This window comes from Apus apus, chromosome 3, assembly GCF_020740795.1.
Source record: "Apus apus isolate bApuApu2 chromosome 3, bApuApu2.pri.cur, whole genome shotgun sequence".
Classification (NCBI taxonomy): Eukaryota; Metazoa; Chordata; class Aves; order Apodiformes; family Apodidae; genus Apus; species Apus apus.
In genome coordinates this window covers 67,761,077-67,778,304 of record NC_067284.1, presented here as the reverse complement: position 1 = coordinate 67,778,304, position 17,228 = coordinate 67,761,077, and the positions used below count along the sequence as shown (strand labels likewise).

The 17,228-nt window shown below is 39.0% G+C and overlaps 1 long non-coding RNA gene across 2 annotated transcripts in view; it reads right to left on the bottom strand.

The window, feature by feature from the left end:
* Positions 1–629: 629 nt before the first annotated feature.
* The window catches only part of LOC127383424 (uncharacterized), a 58,441-nt gene continuing 41,842 nt past the window's right edge, over positions 630–17,228 (bottom strand). Inside the window, exons 2-4 of one of the 2 annotated variants that reach the window (XR_007889192.1) lie at positions 13,457–13,585; positions 3,593–3,803; positions 630–3,027 (exon numbers count right to left, since the gene is read on the bottom strand). This is a non-coding gene — a long non-coding RNA (uncharacterized LOC127383424). Of the gene's footprint in view, positions 3,804–13,456; positions 13,586–17,228 lie in introns of both variants that reach the window. The other variant, XR_007889191.1, reaches the window with a different exon arrangement.

The following is a 17,228-nucleotide window of genomic DNA, read 5'->3' as shown; positions in this document are numbered from 1 at the left end:
CAGATTTTGCTGAAAGGTTTTCTCACATATTGTGCAAAGACAGCAGATAAAGCAGAGACTTGGCTCAAACTCGCCTTGTGAAAACTGGAGCCAACTTCTTGGCACATCTGCTTGGGCTTTAGAGATTATGACAACACAGATAATGGAGTGGTGACAGAGTCAAACACATTACTTGAATCCAAGCAGGTCTAAACTTGTAGGAGTGATTTGAACTAAAGATGAAGTTAAAGCCTTGCACCCTTCTTTTGTAGACAACAGGATCTCTGAATGAAAAAACCTCACCTTACAGGTGGCATTTATTTCAGCCAGTAGAGGAAATGGAGTTTTCTTTGCTGCCACCTGGGCAAATAGAAGTAGATGTCAACTGAAGTGAAAATATCCCTGTGCCTAGTTCTGTGCTCCCTTGCAGAGAAATTAAAATCAGTTGTGTTGGATACACAGAGCTTAGTTACCAAGCAATTCACTGCCTGGAGGGTAACTTTATAAATTAAACTGATAACTGGTTCAAAATAGCTGTGGCAGATCAAGAGTATCCCAGGAGGCTGCTCTTCTTGTTGGAGGCTACAGCTACATACCCTGTATTTTACATTGCAGTGCCATTTTGGTAATGATAACTCAAACTTCATTAGTATGTTTAACCCTTTATTAATTTTTATGTTTGAGCAAAGCTCCTAAAAACATAGTCTCATTAAAAAGAATAAAAACCAAAGTGTTAATTCTGAACTGCAGAGCTATGCAGCCATGCATTAGACCTAAGTACACTTCTGGCAAAAGTGTTAACTGAAGGGATTACACTTTTGTATTAAGATTATATTCTTAGGTAACATGTCTGTGTCCTACATCATGCCTGGAAGCGTGTCAAGAATGTAACTGATTTTTTCTTTATTTATTATTTAACCATGCTCTGTACTTTAAAATAGTTATGCAATATATTTTAAGAATAGGACAGTAGGACTTTCAAGGTATTTGTGATGTATTTTTGTGTTACAGAAAGACATACATGTACAGACAGATCTCGCAATTTGGGCAAAGGCAACCATCTTACAGTCTTTCTAAAATGTGTTCCATTCCACGTATTTCTTAAACAGCACAGGTCAGAAATAACCTCCTGCAGTTTGGATCTCTGACACAACAAAAAATGGTTGAGAGAAATGAAATGATGATGGCAGCTTATAGGCATCTCTGAAAAGCTCTCCGTGCAAAAGAGAAACTTACCAATTTTAGTGAAGTTGAAAGGATTTTAAGAACACATGCTTAGGAGGGATGTTTGAGTATGTGCTGAACCTCTGTGATTCTACACATTAAATGTTACACATGTCCCTAAATCGCTGCTGCCAAAGGTAAACACCTCCTTCCCATTCCTCTGAATGATCTCCTTTGAGTTTAGCGTGTCTTGGAGCTGGAAGAAAGCAGGTTTATATGTGAAGCAGAAGCATATCAGTGGAATATAACAATTTGAGGCAGAAAGAAGGAAGGTGAGTGAAGTCCTACTTATGAGAAGGAGCAGGAGTTTATAAATAACTCACAGGAGAGTACAGTTTCAGAAGAGGTGAAACTTGCCAATGCACTTAGAGACAAGGTTGAACTTGAGAACGGAAAAGCGTGACATCCTCCTTGGATACAGTTCTGGGAAAATCAGCACAAATTAAACAGCTCGTGACTGCTGGCTCCTTGCTTGACATCCTCAGTCTCGTTTTCCAAAAATACTGATGCCTTTTGCTTTGACACCTTACAGGTGTCTGGATTCATAGAAAATCACACTGCTGCTATTCAGTCCGTATCTTATTAATTTTTCTCATGTTGTCTTTAAATGATGTCCATTCTAGTTTAAGAAAGAAGGCTGGAGTTTTGCTGCTGAAGAGGTGCAATCCTCAGCTTCACTACAACCCAGCAATCCTTAATGCTGGGTTTCCTGGCTATTCAATGAGCTGTTCCTTCCCTTGAGTTCCCTTTGTCTTTCACCCCTATTGGGACTTTCAGCCATCTGAAGAAGGTCATGTTGGCTGGACATTTGGGCTTGTGGGAGCCTAAGATGGTTCTAATACCAAGAATGCTACTTTCTGAAGCTCTAGCTTTAATTTCTCACTCCAAAGAGGTGTATCACTGTGGTGCTTCATCTTTCAGCTGGAGTGAGTATTTTTTACCTATGTTCCATCTGTATCTGTCATCACTTGGAATTTGCCTATATGTTCATTGGTCTTTTGTTTCTTGAAATACCGGTAGAAACCCTGATGACTCCAACAGCATTTCTGGCTAAGTCACTTAAAGACATTGTACAAAAGGTGTTTCACAACACTGACCTGGTGTGTGATTCTAGGGGTGCCCTACACAGGGACAGGAGTTGGACTCGATGATCCTGATGGCTCCCTTCTAACTCAGCATATTCTATGATTCTATGATTGTCAAGAGTTTTAATGATACATCCAAAATGTGAAAAATGAAGGTGCAGCTGGAAGACAGAGGTGAACATTTCATCCAATAGGCTGAGCTAGTTCATGGCAGTAGACCAGGTATTTCAAATAAGTAAGAAAGGAGCCTCCAATACCAAAATAACTCTTTGTAGCCTTTCCAGACTAAGATACATTAACCTGAACTTCCTAAATACCTAAAGGAGCATTTCAGCTTGAAAAAAAGTAAAATCTTAAGAAAGATTTTATCTGTATCTGCTTCACAAAGTAATATATATTTATGGGAATTTTCAATAGTTAAAAATTATTATTCCACAATACTGTAGCTCATCTTATTGGAAGTGCTGTCAGAGAGTATGTGTGTGAATGCCTTATGGTACTGTGAAAACACAAATACAAGCTAGTCTAACTAAATCTTTTAAATGTATCTGGTTTATGTTACCCTGAAAAAAATCACTCTCATACTACTAGGCCATTTGATTTAACTAAGAAATAAATCAGGGGTTGTCCTGATACTGCCTGAAAAACTACATCACTGAATCCATTTTCTTCACAGCTGGGAACTTGCTGGCCACTTCTGCTTCTGATTGCACACACTGTCCGTAGTAACGTATTCTCACTGGAATCACCAGATCAATAATTTACATAAATAATTTCAAAATTATATATATATATATATATATATATATATATATATGTACTGGTTTTAATGCAATTGAACTGAAAACAAAGACAGCTAGCACCATATGACTAGAGAGATCTCTGTGAGCCACAGGAAAGCACTTCTTGATTTGCAGACAGGGTTTGGAAAGCCAAATGAATTCTGAAGAATGTTTATATAAAAGCATTACTCTCCATAACTTCCTTTAACTGGACTGTCCTTTCATTTGTATCTTTTTCCATCAACTCATTTAGTCTGACTCATCACACCTAGAAATTAGTTTAGTTTTACTTTATCTTTTTATACTCTGAATCAAACATCACAAAATAGATCGTGTCTACAGGCAGCTATCTGAAAAAAACTACTGTTATTTCAGCTCATTCCTTTTGGTGTCTGAAAATTACTGAGCCACTTATTAAATTGGTATAAATTTACATAACCATAAAAGTCAAGAAAGTTATGTGCAAAAATCTGACCCCAAGCATAGTAAAGATTACTCTCTAGGCCACAGAGAATGTCTCACCTTTAGATATCTTTTTAAAAACAGAGCATGACTGCAGGGTGGTGTTAATGGAATCATCCCAGATCTGTGTTGGTGTTATGTCAAATAAATCCAAGCTTCTAGAATTTTAATGTTTTCCTTTTGCTGGAGCAATTTTTCTATGTAGCAGGAGTTCGCTTTATACCACTGGAGCTGAAGGAGGAACTCTGTGAATAGCAATCTCTTCTCCTGTCTGGGACAAATCACAAGAAAGAAACACAACCAACTGTAGTTTATTGTTCTGTGCCTTGCTGTTTGGTCTTTTTAGAGAGAAAAAAATATATATATAAAAAAAGAAGGAAGGGAGTAGAAGAACTTCAGAGGAAGAAGTGGGACTACAGCTGCACACCAGGGAGGTGGTATGAACTTCAACAGCAAGGTTTACCCCTTGTACACATTCTTAGCACGGATAAAGCTCAGAAATGCTCTGAAACACTGAATATAAGGAACAACAGCACAGACATAATTTACCTGTTATGCATCTACTTCAGAAAACAGATTTCTGCTTCAAGCTATAAATCATTAAGACCTCTAACTTTCAAACAGTGCATCACAAATTGGCTTTCCGGTTTATAAAAATCATCCTAATATGCCTCAGCACTGTTTTCTTTCAAGAAAGTCTACAGAGAGCCAGCTGTCTGAGCTGGTTGTGTTGCTATGTAAGATTTGTGCATAAGTGTCTCTCTGGGAGTTTTGTTTTGGCTCTATCATTTAATATTCATGACAATCATCATTAACTTGCCAACTGCCTCCAGACAAAGTCAAAAGTTTATTCCTAGCTGACAGAGATCCTGGAAGCTGACATTTCCACTTTACAGGCTATTTTGGCTTGGAATGCTTATGTTTAATCTAACAGGATGAATTTAAACCAAAACAAAACAAAAAATCCAAACCCAGAACTGCTATGGAAGAGACAAAGCAAGAACAAGAAGGGTGTTCGGGACTCCTAGTGAACGACATGGTTAAGCAATTAAATTCATCTGATCATTCCAGCCCGTACACCAATGCTTTAGGAAAACTGACAATTCAAATATGTCCCTCAATAATAAAATGTTATGGGGCTAAAGGGGAGAGGAAAAATCCTTGCTTTTAAGCTGCATGGAGCAAACAGTGCCACTTTAAAATTAGTCATAGCCCACTGCCTATCTGTCAAAATAATATATAAATATAGGGAGTAGTAAATAATTTCAGTGTCACTGAGAATAAATATATTAATGCTAAAAGCAAATCCTGTAACTACATTGTGATTTTAATGTACATATTTTTTCATCAAGAATGTCAGAATAATCAAATGATGATTAACAGTCTAGACAATTCAATTCCGCAACACCCGGGGGAATCCAAGGGATGCTACGTTTCAGCTCCCTCAATCAGACAGAACAAAATAGACAGTAGGTCCAGTCCTGCCAGTGTGGATCAAACTGAAAAGCTGTCAGAGAATGAAGAAAGAGTGGCATGAGGAGGAGGGAGTGATCAGTGGAAGAAGGAGAATAAGAGCAGAAAAAGACCTCTAAAATTAAGCAAGGGAAAGGTGATAGAAATGTTGATGCCGACAGCCACAGCAAAGTAAGAGAAGACCAGAACCAGCCTAACTGTGTGGTTAGTTCCTGCCTCATTATTTCAGACTAGCAGAGTGGGGGAAGAAAACACACACATTTTAAACTACTGGGGATTCAATTTTATTTTATATCCTACAAAGTGGTTAGAAGAAATATATGTTGAACAATTTCTTCCACTAAGTTTCTATGATGGTTTCTTCCACTAAGTTTCTATGATGGTTTTTGTTTAACTGCAGCTTAACAGAGAGAAAGAAGGAGAGGCTTACTCATTGCCTCAAGGAGAAAAATTTTTTCCTAATTGCACACTACACACTGCAATGGAGCATCAGGGATGGATTTGTCAAAAAACAGCAGTTGAGGTAATTAAAAACTCACTCTTAAGTCAATACTGTGACATCTCATGGTTTTTTCGAAGGAGATATACATTTTCCAGAGGTAACCAGTCTCCCAGGGATGTTACTATTAACAACGTACTTCTAGAATTACCTTTCAAAAAGAAATGTTTTGATAAAAGCCCCTACATAAAACTTTAGGTTAATGGATTTCTAAAGCTTTCTTGTGGATAAACAACTTCATTAATGTTTCTTCCCCACTGACAAAGAATTTAGGAGACTTGAGGAATGTGAAATAGAAATACCTAACATGATGAACAGCTGTCTACACATAAAAGGAAATTACCCAAACCAGGAACACTAAAGATGAGTAGGGCAAGGGCCTCTTACTTTCCAACTAATGAGCACCCCAAATGGGAATGCAGGTACCCAAAACTAAATCCCAGTTCATCTGCACTTCCTGGGTGGAACCAGCTCTTTCATGAGGGGAAGAGGTACCAACAGCTTTCACCAGGCTGTTCCCATGCCATAAACCAGCACCGCTCAGCCTTGTTTCAGTCTCTTGCTGCCTCCCGTCAAACCAGCTCAGCTGCACTTGGGGCGGGTTTAAGGCTCTAACAGAGGGAACTCCATGAGGACTCGAAGCCTGTTACTAAATCCCAAGAGGAAGACCCAATTTTCTAGCATGTCTTTTTGTACTCCCTATGTCCTTTCATAAGCCTGATCCTATGAGCTGTTTAATAATGATAAGGCCTCCCCAAGTATGACACAAATATTATACAGAAGAAGAGTAAAACATAATGTAAATTGATTTGCCAGCAGCTGGGTTTTCCAGCACCTCTAAGGGAAAGAAAAAACAACTGTTTTCTCTAAATATGACCATTATGAGGGTTATACAAATTACCAAGTCTATGCATAAAATAATGATTTATATATCTTTAGGAAAAGCTACTTATCAAGACTGTGAGGTGCCTTAAAACCATTAAAATTAGAATCAAGGGAAAAAAAGGCAGCAAAAACAAAGGAGATGTAGCTCCTACTGCATACCAAATAGCAACTCAATACGACACAAACGTTTTTCTCAGACTCCTTTCAGGAAGCAATTTTTTGAAAGATTTTATCTTTCCTTCAAAGCCAGCTATAAGTATGTCTTTGTGATGATCTGGCCTAGCTGTTGCATTTTCAAACAAAGTGTGTTCCCATTAGACTGTTTCTGATCTCCTTACAGTCCCAAGCTACACTTAGTATTGTTTATTTTCTATAATTTGTTAGATCATGTTTTACTCTCGAGTATATTTCATTAAGTATTGCTGTAGCCTCTGTTGATTCAAACAGCTGAAGAAAATAGGAAGAGGACACCACAGTATGCAGTAATGGGTAACAGGCCTAGAGAGAAAGTTTAAAGAAAGTTTCAGTTCAGAGAGTAGGTACTTCTGTGTAAGCAGAAATCACCTACAGGCAATTTTCCATGTTTTTAGGAGCCTATGAAATCATTAAGCTGTTCCTTTGGAAACATCCATGGCAAATGCTTCTTATGGTGGTTATGGAGCATGGGTATTTTTCTCCAGAAAGCTTCTTTAGAAGTAATGAAAAAAACCAGAATTAGTTCTTGTAAATATACCATCAAGGCAGCTAAAAGAACAATCAAAGTTTGCTTCACATTTCAGTCAACATTTTCCAGGAACTCCCCTCTTGGAAACCTTATTAAATTTAATAGTAAATTTAATTTAGAAAGAGTTCTGTTTCCCTGTATTTTTCTTCCCCCAGTGTTTTCCTAGATGGATGTTTTTGTAACAGTTTCTTTGGTTTGCTTTGTTTCTATGCAACTTGAAGTCATAAACCCATTTTCAATTAGTGTACATCAATAGAAATAAAGGGTTCCAACTGAGCTATGCTAATTTTCACCATTTTAGAATCCAGTCCCCCCTTCTTTCCCTGGACCACAATAACCTCCTACATGATCAGCTTTGATGTTTTTTGTGGTGCTTGGAAACCTACATATTTTATATTATTTGGATTAAACACTAAAAAAAGACGTCTCTTATTATGAACATAATTACAGATCCACTTTTCTTCCATAATTCTTGAATTAGAGAGACATTTGCTTTTGACTAAAAATACACTAGGACTTCAGAGCTCTCTATTGCAGTTATCTGCATTCGTTATTATCCCTTTCCCTTCATGTCTCCTTTTGCAGAGTTTTAATAGATCCATACTACAGGGAGTTCTGACAACAGCAGGACAAATATTGTTGCAAGATATAGTATAGGATAATTAATGACAAACTCTGAAGTAATCACTAAATCTAGCTGAAAGCTACAGAAAGAATCCATATATTACAATGATGCTTATTCTTGATTTTGCTGTGGATAAAAACAAGCCCTTCCCCCCTCCAAGCACTCAAAGCTGAACTCCTTTTCTAATTGCATGCTAATTTACAAAATTAAATAACTCTCCAGGGGTTTCACTGCCAGTCTAAGATAAGACCCATACAATCTGGCTCTTCCACTTAATAACCACTTCTGATTATTGTTTTTATACACAATCAGGATTAGGCAAAGATCCTTCCCAATACTAACCTTGAAAGCTAAAATCCAGGAGCAGAGGCCTTAAAATACTCAGTATAGCAAAATGCAGGTTTGCCTGCCCTAGACTTCAAGAACATGGCAATGACCATATGCCCTATGTACATGAGGTTTAGTTTAGACTGTTAGACAGCACTTCTGATGTTCCTAAAATTTTACCATCTGAAAAGAGAGAGCAAAACTTCTTGGACAACAAAAGCCACCTAGGTCCTTTAAAAAGAAGTGAAGCTCAAAACAACTGATAACAGCACATTTCAAAATGCAGTAATAGACTGGTTCATCAACCCACCTTTCACAAAGAAGTGGGAAGCATATTTTCCCTGCCTGGTTTCCTCAGTGGCTACAGAGAAACTGACAGGAGAAAGAGTAGAATGAAGCCAGCTTGTAGTACTAGAAAGGAAAATGGTTTTGAAATACAGTTGTGGGCAAACAGAAGATGTGGACAAACAAGCAGCAGCTCCAAAGCATCAGCCACAAGACAGGGAAATAAAAATAAATAAATCTGAGTGACCTGTATGCAAACACAAAGGTGCATGTATGGTTTTAGCAAAACAGTGTAAGTGACCCAGTCAGAAGTGTTATAAATGCCAGCAAACTTACCCCCGAAAAAAACCAAACAGTGAAACACTTTGTAGAATGATCTTGAATTCATAGAGAGAAAAAGGGGAAGCAAGAGTTTTACAGAGTGCAGCGCTGATTGAAAAGAGAGGCTTGGGTTACTGCCAAGGAGCTGTTTCCTATTGTCTTTTTCCCTGCTACATTCAGGGAAATGGGACCTCAGTTTAATCCCACTTTGATTACAATGAATGTACACAAAGATATATCATTTCATATCAACATTTTTGACATAAATAAACTAGAGGAGCTGAAACACTGGCCAACCATTAAAGTAAAAAGTTACACGATTTCTTTCATGTGTACTGAGAGATACAGAAAAAAAATCCAGCAAAATTCTGAAAGATATCAGACATTTAACATTCAGAATTTGTAATCTAAGTTGGTTTTAACTTAAAGAATTAAACAAATAATGTGTGTGTGTGTATATATATATATATATACACACATAAAACATATATATAATAAAACATACTATCTCACAATATACAAATGAAACTCTCTGAAAATAGTGTGGAGAAGTCAAGAATAGAAAAAAAATCACATTATCACATTACCTTGAGACCTAAAGATCTCTATTGCATTCCTCCTCCTCCTCAAATTCCTGTATTATCCTAGCTAAATAATGGAAACCCTATATTCTCAGCACTCATTGTAACATGTCTTTCCAAAATCATTGGGGCTTCACTCCACTCTTCCCTGTATTTCAAATCACTGAAAGCTATGTGCTATCAAGCAGTATGAAACCCTGATTCTACACAAGTCAGAGACCTTGACATTCTTAACCTCAAAAGGATTTATTAAGCATTTTCCTGCAATCATTTATTTTTTACTTATGGAACAAACAGGAGCCAATAATGTGCATGCAGAAGATTTCCATGGCTTAAGCAGGGAAGCTGAGCAAAACCAAGAGCTGGTCTTACACCCTTGACTCACAGAGGTAACCAAAAGTCTCTCCTAATGTTTATTTTTCCAGGACAGAACAGGATTTTATGGGAATATCTGAATGTGTCTCTCTCAATTCTGTTCCAGAAGAGAGAAATAAACAGAAAGTGCAAACTTTTGAAGGAAAAACAAATCTGATTCTTGTCTAGCTAAAGTTAATACTGACTGCAAGTCATCTGAGCCAGCAACCCCTGGCAGGAATAAGAAAAATGTACCTGGTGCATTTCCACTACATGGTAGTGACTGTTGTCGCAGCGTGTCAGTCGGCTGGGCAGCACTGGGCAGCTGGCTCTCTGTCCTGACCCAGTTAGCCTCCTGAGATGGAGGGTTTCACTCCGGAGAGCGAGTCCTCACTCCTGTGGGCAGGACGCGAGAGACATCCAGTGGCTGCAACACTTCATTGTATTTTTCGAGCCGACTAGAGACAAATTCAGTGACATTCTTAACCTGTTCCCTCTTCTTGCATGTGTAAGAAACCACCTACGTGCCAACTACCAGACAAACAGAGCCAGAGGAATAAGATACTCCAGACCCTGAAGCACTGCTGTCATCTCTGCTTTATACTTTCCCTGCAACCTACAGACTTCCTCACTATGTGCTCCAAGTCCCATCTGTAGGTCTCCCTTTTTCTCTTAAGCTTAACTTTACTTTTTTATTCTCAATTCCTGTGAATTGGTATAGGTCTGTTAACTTCCATGAAGCTATCCTGGTTTCTGTCAACCCAGAGTCTCATTCACATCTACTGTCTTCTCTCTGTTCAAGTATTTTCTCTAACCTTAACTCTATTTGTACTATTTATTTTTATCTGCATAGTAAGTAGACTTCCCAGTCATTACTGATACAACATTCCAGAGAATCAGTGGTAAAGCCTGGTATTAGCCAAGCTAACTAAGTGGTTTGATCTTCATGTAAGAGCAGGGAGAAAAAGATTATTAAATTTACTAATATAAATCAGTAGTATCTACAGTATGTTATTAAAAAAAATAATAATCCATGTCTTTGCTGTCACATCTAAACTATTGTATATAACAATACAGCTTATTTGAAAGCATAAATCAGCACAAACCTGAAGACAGGATGCATAAATGGATGGAAAACATAAGGATAAACTTTTTGACAAATATTAGCCATATTGATTTATAAGTCATGTTATTTGCAAAAATCAACTCTCTCACTGCTACATGTTAAATCATTCATTTTTTAAAGGGCTTGACCCTTAGAAACTCACAAGATGTGCACAAAAAGTAAGAGAGTAAGGAATAGCTTAATTGTTCCATATTTAGTGAAGACAGTTACAACAATGTAGGACGAGGTGCTAGGAATAGAATTAAGGGCCATGAGAGGGCTGTTTCTAAAGAGAAAACTGTATGTAGCCAAATGGGGTAAAACCAGATAACACAATGAGAAGACCCAAAATTAGCAGGATGTGCTACTTAAGAAAAAACTGACATACCCAGTATAAGAAATTTCGGCTCTTTTCTGGTCACATACGTGTATGGAAGATCCATCACATGTAAGCCAAACAACCTACCAATCTGCACTAGAGCTATTCCTAATACAAAAAAAAAATCCAACCCAGAAGGTGGCTCAAGTCTTGTACTGTGCCATTTACTAACATATTTCACACTACTGTGCACTTCCTTACAAGTTTGTTTGGTTTTTAACTGTACTTCTACAAAAATACTCACCACCACCAAACAAACAAACAAACACACACACACACACACAAAAAAGAGAGAAAGTAAAGAAAGATATGTCCACAAGGCACTTCTTACTGCTACTTAGTAAGAATTGTTTGATATGGCTTTCATATCAACATTAATTCCATGTTTGAATTAAACAACATATTTATTGACTACCAAACGTCCACTGGTGTTGATTTTAATTGCTGACGTCATTGGAATCTGCTTTGAGAAAGGCTGCAAATCAATATATTCACAGATTTCTGCATATATCCTACTGACTGAAAAATGAGAGCAAATAGGTTTCCCTTATGATTTCAGACCATATTTGATGTCATTGGAAAGCCAGAGAAGCTCTATTGAAGCAACAGAGCTGGATCAATAGAAACTTAAAGCAGGATCTCAGGTTCTGAAAATCAAGTGCAGCCTCTTTACCAATCACCTTCAGACAAAAAAAACTGCTCCTCTTCTTGTGAATTTAAGCAAGGCAGAGTGGATGACATTTAGGGAATTCTTAGACATGAGGTAGATCTGTTTTTCAGTTTGAGATCTTTTTTAAAAGGATATATCTTGAACTTGCTGCAAGGCAGAGTTGTTCATGCTGTCTAACCTTAGGGATCTATCTTGGTACTCATGTGGCACACCCCAGTTAGCAACACACCCCTCTCCTCCAGGCAACTGAGAATAATTAATGGGGGAGCCGATATTCTCCCTGTGTGTGAGGTTTGGTTTCAATACCATGTCTTCTGTTTCTAAGTGATCAAGCAGTAACAGCTGTGGTGAACATTCTCCACAATTCATTCATGCAGGTGGAGGTCCATGGCACTGATCTGCAGTATACAGCTTCATCTCAAGCCTCATTAGCAGCAGCAAGCCATTTGTCAGCAAGCCTTAATCCTCAAAACCAGTCTTGGGAAGGATTTTAAACTAACATTTTTAGCTAACTCCAGGGCCCTGTGTGGTGGTGAACCATGTACGTACTCAAGTCAAAGCAACACTTCAGTGTCTTAGAAACCCATCTCTTGGAAGGCCATTGCATACAAAGCAAGTCACCCAGGCAAACAGCAGTTAATACAAGGCTCAAGCACAGAAGACTGTGGTTTGTCTGACAAATCACAGAACTTTCATTACTCCTATTTCCTCCACAGGAACCACATAGAACCATAGAATGCTTTGAGTTGGAAGGAACTTTAAAAATCATCTAGTTCCAACTTCCCTGCCATGGGCAGGGACACCTCCCACTAGACCAGGTTGCTCAAAGCCCCATCCAACCTGGCCTTGAACACTTCCAGGGAGGGGCCATCCACAGCTTCCCTGGGCAACCTGTGCCAGTGTCTCACCACCCTCACACTAAAGAATTTCCTCCTCATATCTAACCTAAATCTCCACTGCTGTTATAGCAATACTTTGTAACACAGGGAGTACAGCCCATCTAGCATACATCTGCCACCCTTCATGTTAGCTTTGATCAGTGTGAAATTAACTGTCCAGTTGCCTCAGCTGAATGACCTAAATTGAGGATTTGTCCATCTGCCGAGTCCTGAACAGTGGCCTCAGAAAAGAGACAAAAACACTTTGGCTTCAGAGCACTTAAAGCAAATCCCAGGCTTTTTGCCTATTCACAAAAGAAAGCTACATAATCCACATAGGTATTAGGGGACAACAAATCTAGCAACATTTTAAGATCCAGTCTATTGTATGTCAAAATAACACTGTAGCAATGATTTGCATCTTGGTAGGTAGCACTTTGGTAGTGAAACACAAACTGATTGCACATTCCAACCCTGGCACTAGTACCTCATGGCAAGGTCATGCAGTCCAGCAAGATAGGCAGGAAAAGTATCCCATGAGGCAGCTTTGTCTACAGGTAGATTTTAGGTCAAGCGATAGGCAAATGGCAACTGAATTCCAAGTGACCTCTCCCAAAGGTCACAGGACAATTAGTGCTTGTGGTTCAACAAACAAATCTGGTCTGCTCTGAACGGCAATTACTAGTCAGCAGCAGCTCCTTGTGGAGTATATATAGAGAAAAACTTCCAAGAGTTAACAACAACCTGAATTATTATTTTTCTTTTGTACAATTGACACCTTTCCATCAGTCTGGACTCCTGAAATCATTAACTCTTACCTAATTGCTGTACTCTGGAGATCTAAAGTCCCTCAGGTTACTGCTTCATTGGCAGGAAAGAAAAAAAAAGTGACACTGGTGGACATGATGCTCAGTTTCTTGTTAGTGTCTTTCTTTCTATACTTCTTCCTGTGGAAAAATTCAGAAAACTGAATGTGACTTTGCTTCTATTAGAAGAGTTATTAATTATCAGCAGGGCAATTGGTGGATTTTTCACCTGTATATCATTAGTTCGATAGATACCAGACAGTAACTTGAAATTATTATTTTTTCAAATTATCTCAAATCAACTAATAGTATTTTTTATTTAAAGGTTAAATCAACAACTGATTAACACTAATTAATCAACAATTTAATAATTTAGGCCTAAACAATTTAGCAAAACATATTCTAATATACCTCTATGAAAAGTAAAGAGTGGAAAATAAACATTTGAAATCTGTTTGATTTGTGTTTTTTTTCTTAGCCTCCATCTTGCTTTGGAGTCTGTGATGCTAGGTAAGAATCCACTGAAAAAAAAAACCCACCTGAAAAACAGTGATCTACATTTGGCAAGAGCTCACCTTGAAGCTATACAGTTTGGTCCCATTGTCACAGGCAATGTATTACCTTTTTTTACACTGCATATTCTTTGCACTGAGGACCTTGCTTCCATCAACAGCCCTGGAACACTCTGGTGACACAGCTACTATTGTCACTCCACTCTCCATACAGAAAACGGCAGGGAAAAATGATATGCAAAGTTTCACCAATACTCTTAACAGTTGAAACAGAGCAATAACTTAAGTCCCTTGACTTGATGTTGTGCACTGCTCCAACAAATATTCTTCTAGATGTAAGTTCAATGAACAACAGAGAAGAATGGCTGAGGCTGCCAACCAAAACCTAAAACTAAACCTGAAACTGAATGACACCAGCAAAGCGTGGCTATCACAGTTCACATCAACTTTGTTACAAAGCTCCACTGTTAAGAACTTCTTCCTAAACGTTTCTGTTATTATTAGGCAACGTTTCCAAAGCAAGGCGGTTCTTCCAGAATGGTATGAACGTGTGAATTACGTGGAGAAGTCAGTGCCCGAGAGAACCTTGCTTCCGACAGAAGGTTGCCAGCAGAGTATTTTACCACTAGAGGACAGTGTAAGGTAACCTCCTGGACTTGGCAGAGAAGACTCCAGGCTTCAAGCCTCTGCAGAAATCTGACAACCTGAAGACAGAGGACTCTGTGGTAAAGTGAAAAAATCCCGGCACATGACGGGTTTACTGGGACATAGACAGGAGCGTCCACACACAGCCACGGCAGTGATAACCTGTGTAAGAACACCTGCAAGAGCCAGGCAGAGCCAGCGGGGTGGCTTTGCTTCTCTGTTGGGCTGTGTGTTAAAGAGAAGCCTTAGACTCTTAACACAGCTCCATGGCACAAGTCCTAAAATGCTCTCTCTTTTGGACCAGCCCTCTTACTCAGGGAAAATGGCATCAGCTTCGGTGGGAAAGTTGTCCAGCTGAGAACTGAGTGAAAACTGCGGAAAGGCTTCAAGCAGCTGTCCTGTTAACAGACTCTGCACAGAACTGAAAGGATCAGCGATTTTTTATAATAAAATTGATAATAAATATAATAAAGAAAATGTCAGAGGATAATTATTGTTCTTTGTTCTTTAATATCATCACCTTCTCATTGTGTCATATGCCCTAACCCTGACCCCATTTAGGTTTCAGAATCAAGTCACTGAGGTAAAGGTGCAGACTCCTCTTGATTTCTGACTCTGAGATGAGCTTCTTTCCTTAGGGCCTAGATGAAGTGAGCTTCACCATACTAAAGAGGTTTAGCAGGTAGGTATCTACATGGCACAAGGACAGCAATGTGTACTTTGGCAATACCAGCACCACAAAAACTTGGGACTGGAATAAGTAAGGCAGGTGTGCCTGGTCTCAGGTGTGTGATGAGAGATGCACTCAGACATACAGCAGAATTTGGTTGTCTCTCATTATCATTATGTAATGATGCAATTACCCCATATTAATGAAAAACACATACTAAGGAAACATAACATGCAACTATGAAAATGAGCAAATCAAGTTGCTAGAAGGAATGATCCCTTGTTAAGATGCAGATGGCTTGGGCAGTGGACTGAAGTGAGGGGAGCTATTTACCTATTCCATGTCCTGGCTGGAATAGCTAGAGACCAGGCTGTGATCTTGGCCAAGCTGCTACAATCACCTACGTCTATTTTTCTGTGTAAGATATGAAAATATGCTTACCTAGCTGTAAGGACTTTAAGTAGAATACACTGGATAAAGAGCAAAATCTTACTATATTACACTTGGAAAAACGAACACAAGGAACCTCAGCACCTGAGGGAACTACAGTTCAGGCAAAGTTGTGAGATACACAAGAAAGGAGTAAACAGGATGTCTGTGCAGCCACTGCAGTTCCAGAGGGCTGATTTACAGCACAAGGAATGGTAGATTTGAGTTGAATACCTGGAAGAGACAAGTACCTGTGCAGCATGATGGGGCATTTGCAGCATCTACAGAGAGCAGGACAATGAAATGACTGCACCAAAGAATAACAGCACCATACAGAAAATGTCAGGTTGGTTGGTTTTGTTGTTTGATTTTTCTTTCTTTTTTTCTATCAGTGAATAAATTTACATCCATTCCAGCTTAGTACAGCTCTTCCAGAGTTTAGAAGCAACAAGATTTCTGTTCAGCCTCCTACAGGAAGGGGGGATCTGAATGAGGGGCCACAGGCACTTAGACTAAGGTCTCTATTCTGAGCAAAATGGCAACATATAACTCAGCAACTCCCAGCAACTTTCTCCTGCTGCTCTGCACCAAAACAAGGTGTATTTTCACAAACAACTCTTTCCGCAACATTGTTGGCTTTAATAACTTGTTCCCTCCAGCTTACTCCTACCTTACACCACAACCTTGTTTGTTCCAGGACAACTGCTGGTATGGCACACATTGAACTGTACTGAGGAAATAACCCTCCCCTGCTGCCCCCAAAAAATTTTTTAGAAACTTCATTAGTTTCCTTATCTAATTCACCATGCAGGCACACAAACTGTTATAATGGCACAAGTGAATACGAGGGTAAAGGTGGGAAGCAAGCAAGAATGAACAGTGAGTAGATGGCAATACTGTGAGAAAGAAGCGTTTGCAAACCTCAGTGGAGACTGAATTTTATCATTACTCACCACTGCAGAACATTTAACTTTGGCACCAGCTGAACTATTCAGCTTTTAACATTTTTACCTGCCTATCTAGACATAACTCAGGATTCTGGAGGTCCTTCGAGTAAGAAGATACTAGGATAGAATTTATAGAATAGTAACTGGTTTAAATATTATCCAGTTCACAAATAGCAGTTAATTGTAACTGTTAGATTTAATAAATGGCATTAATGTATCATTTTGAGGCATTTCCCCATCATCTCATCCCTGTGACCCATTTTTATACCTTGCTCCCTAGACTTCCCATGCCAGCAGTCCCAGTACAGCTGTAGAGGTCACTTGGACCAGCCTTTGCCAGGGCCTTGGGACAGGAGGGGGTGACCAGGGAAGGAGTGGGACTCTTCTGTAGCACCTCTGTTTCTGAGAGAACAGAAACATTCATCACCAATGCCAGGTCGTTTTTAAGAGACTTCTGACACTGTTTGCAGGGTGTGCTCGTCACGGCAGTTCCAGGCTCTCAGTGGTGCCACATACAGGTACTCAACCTGTTGGAGTGCCTGTGCTCTAGCCGAGCAGGCAGCAACCTCCCACAGAGAGGG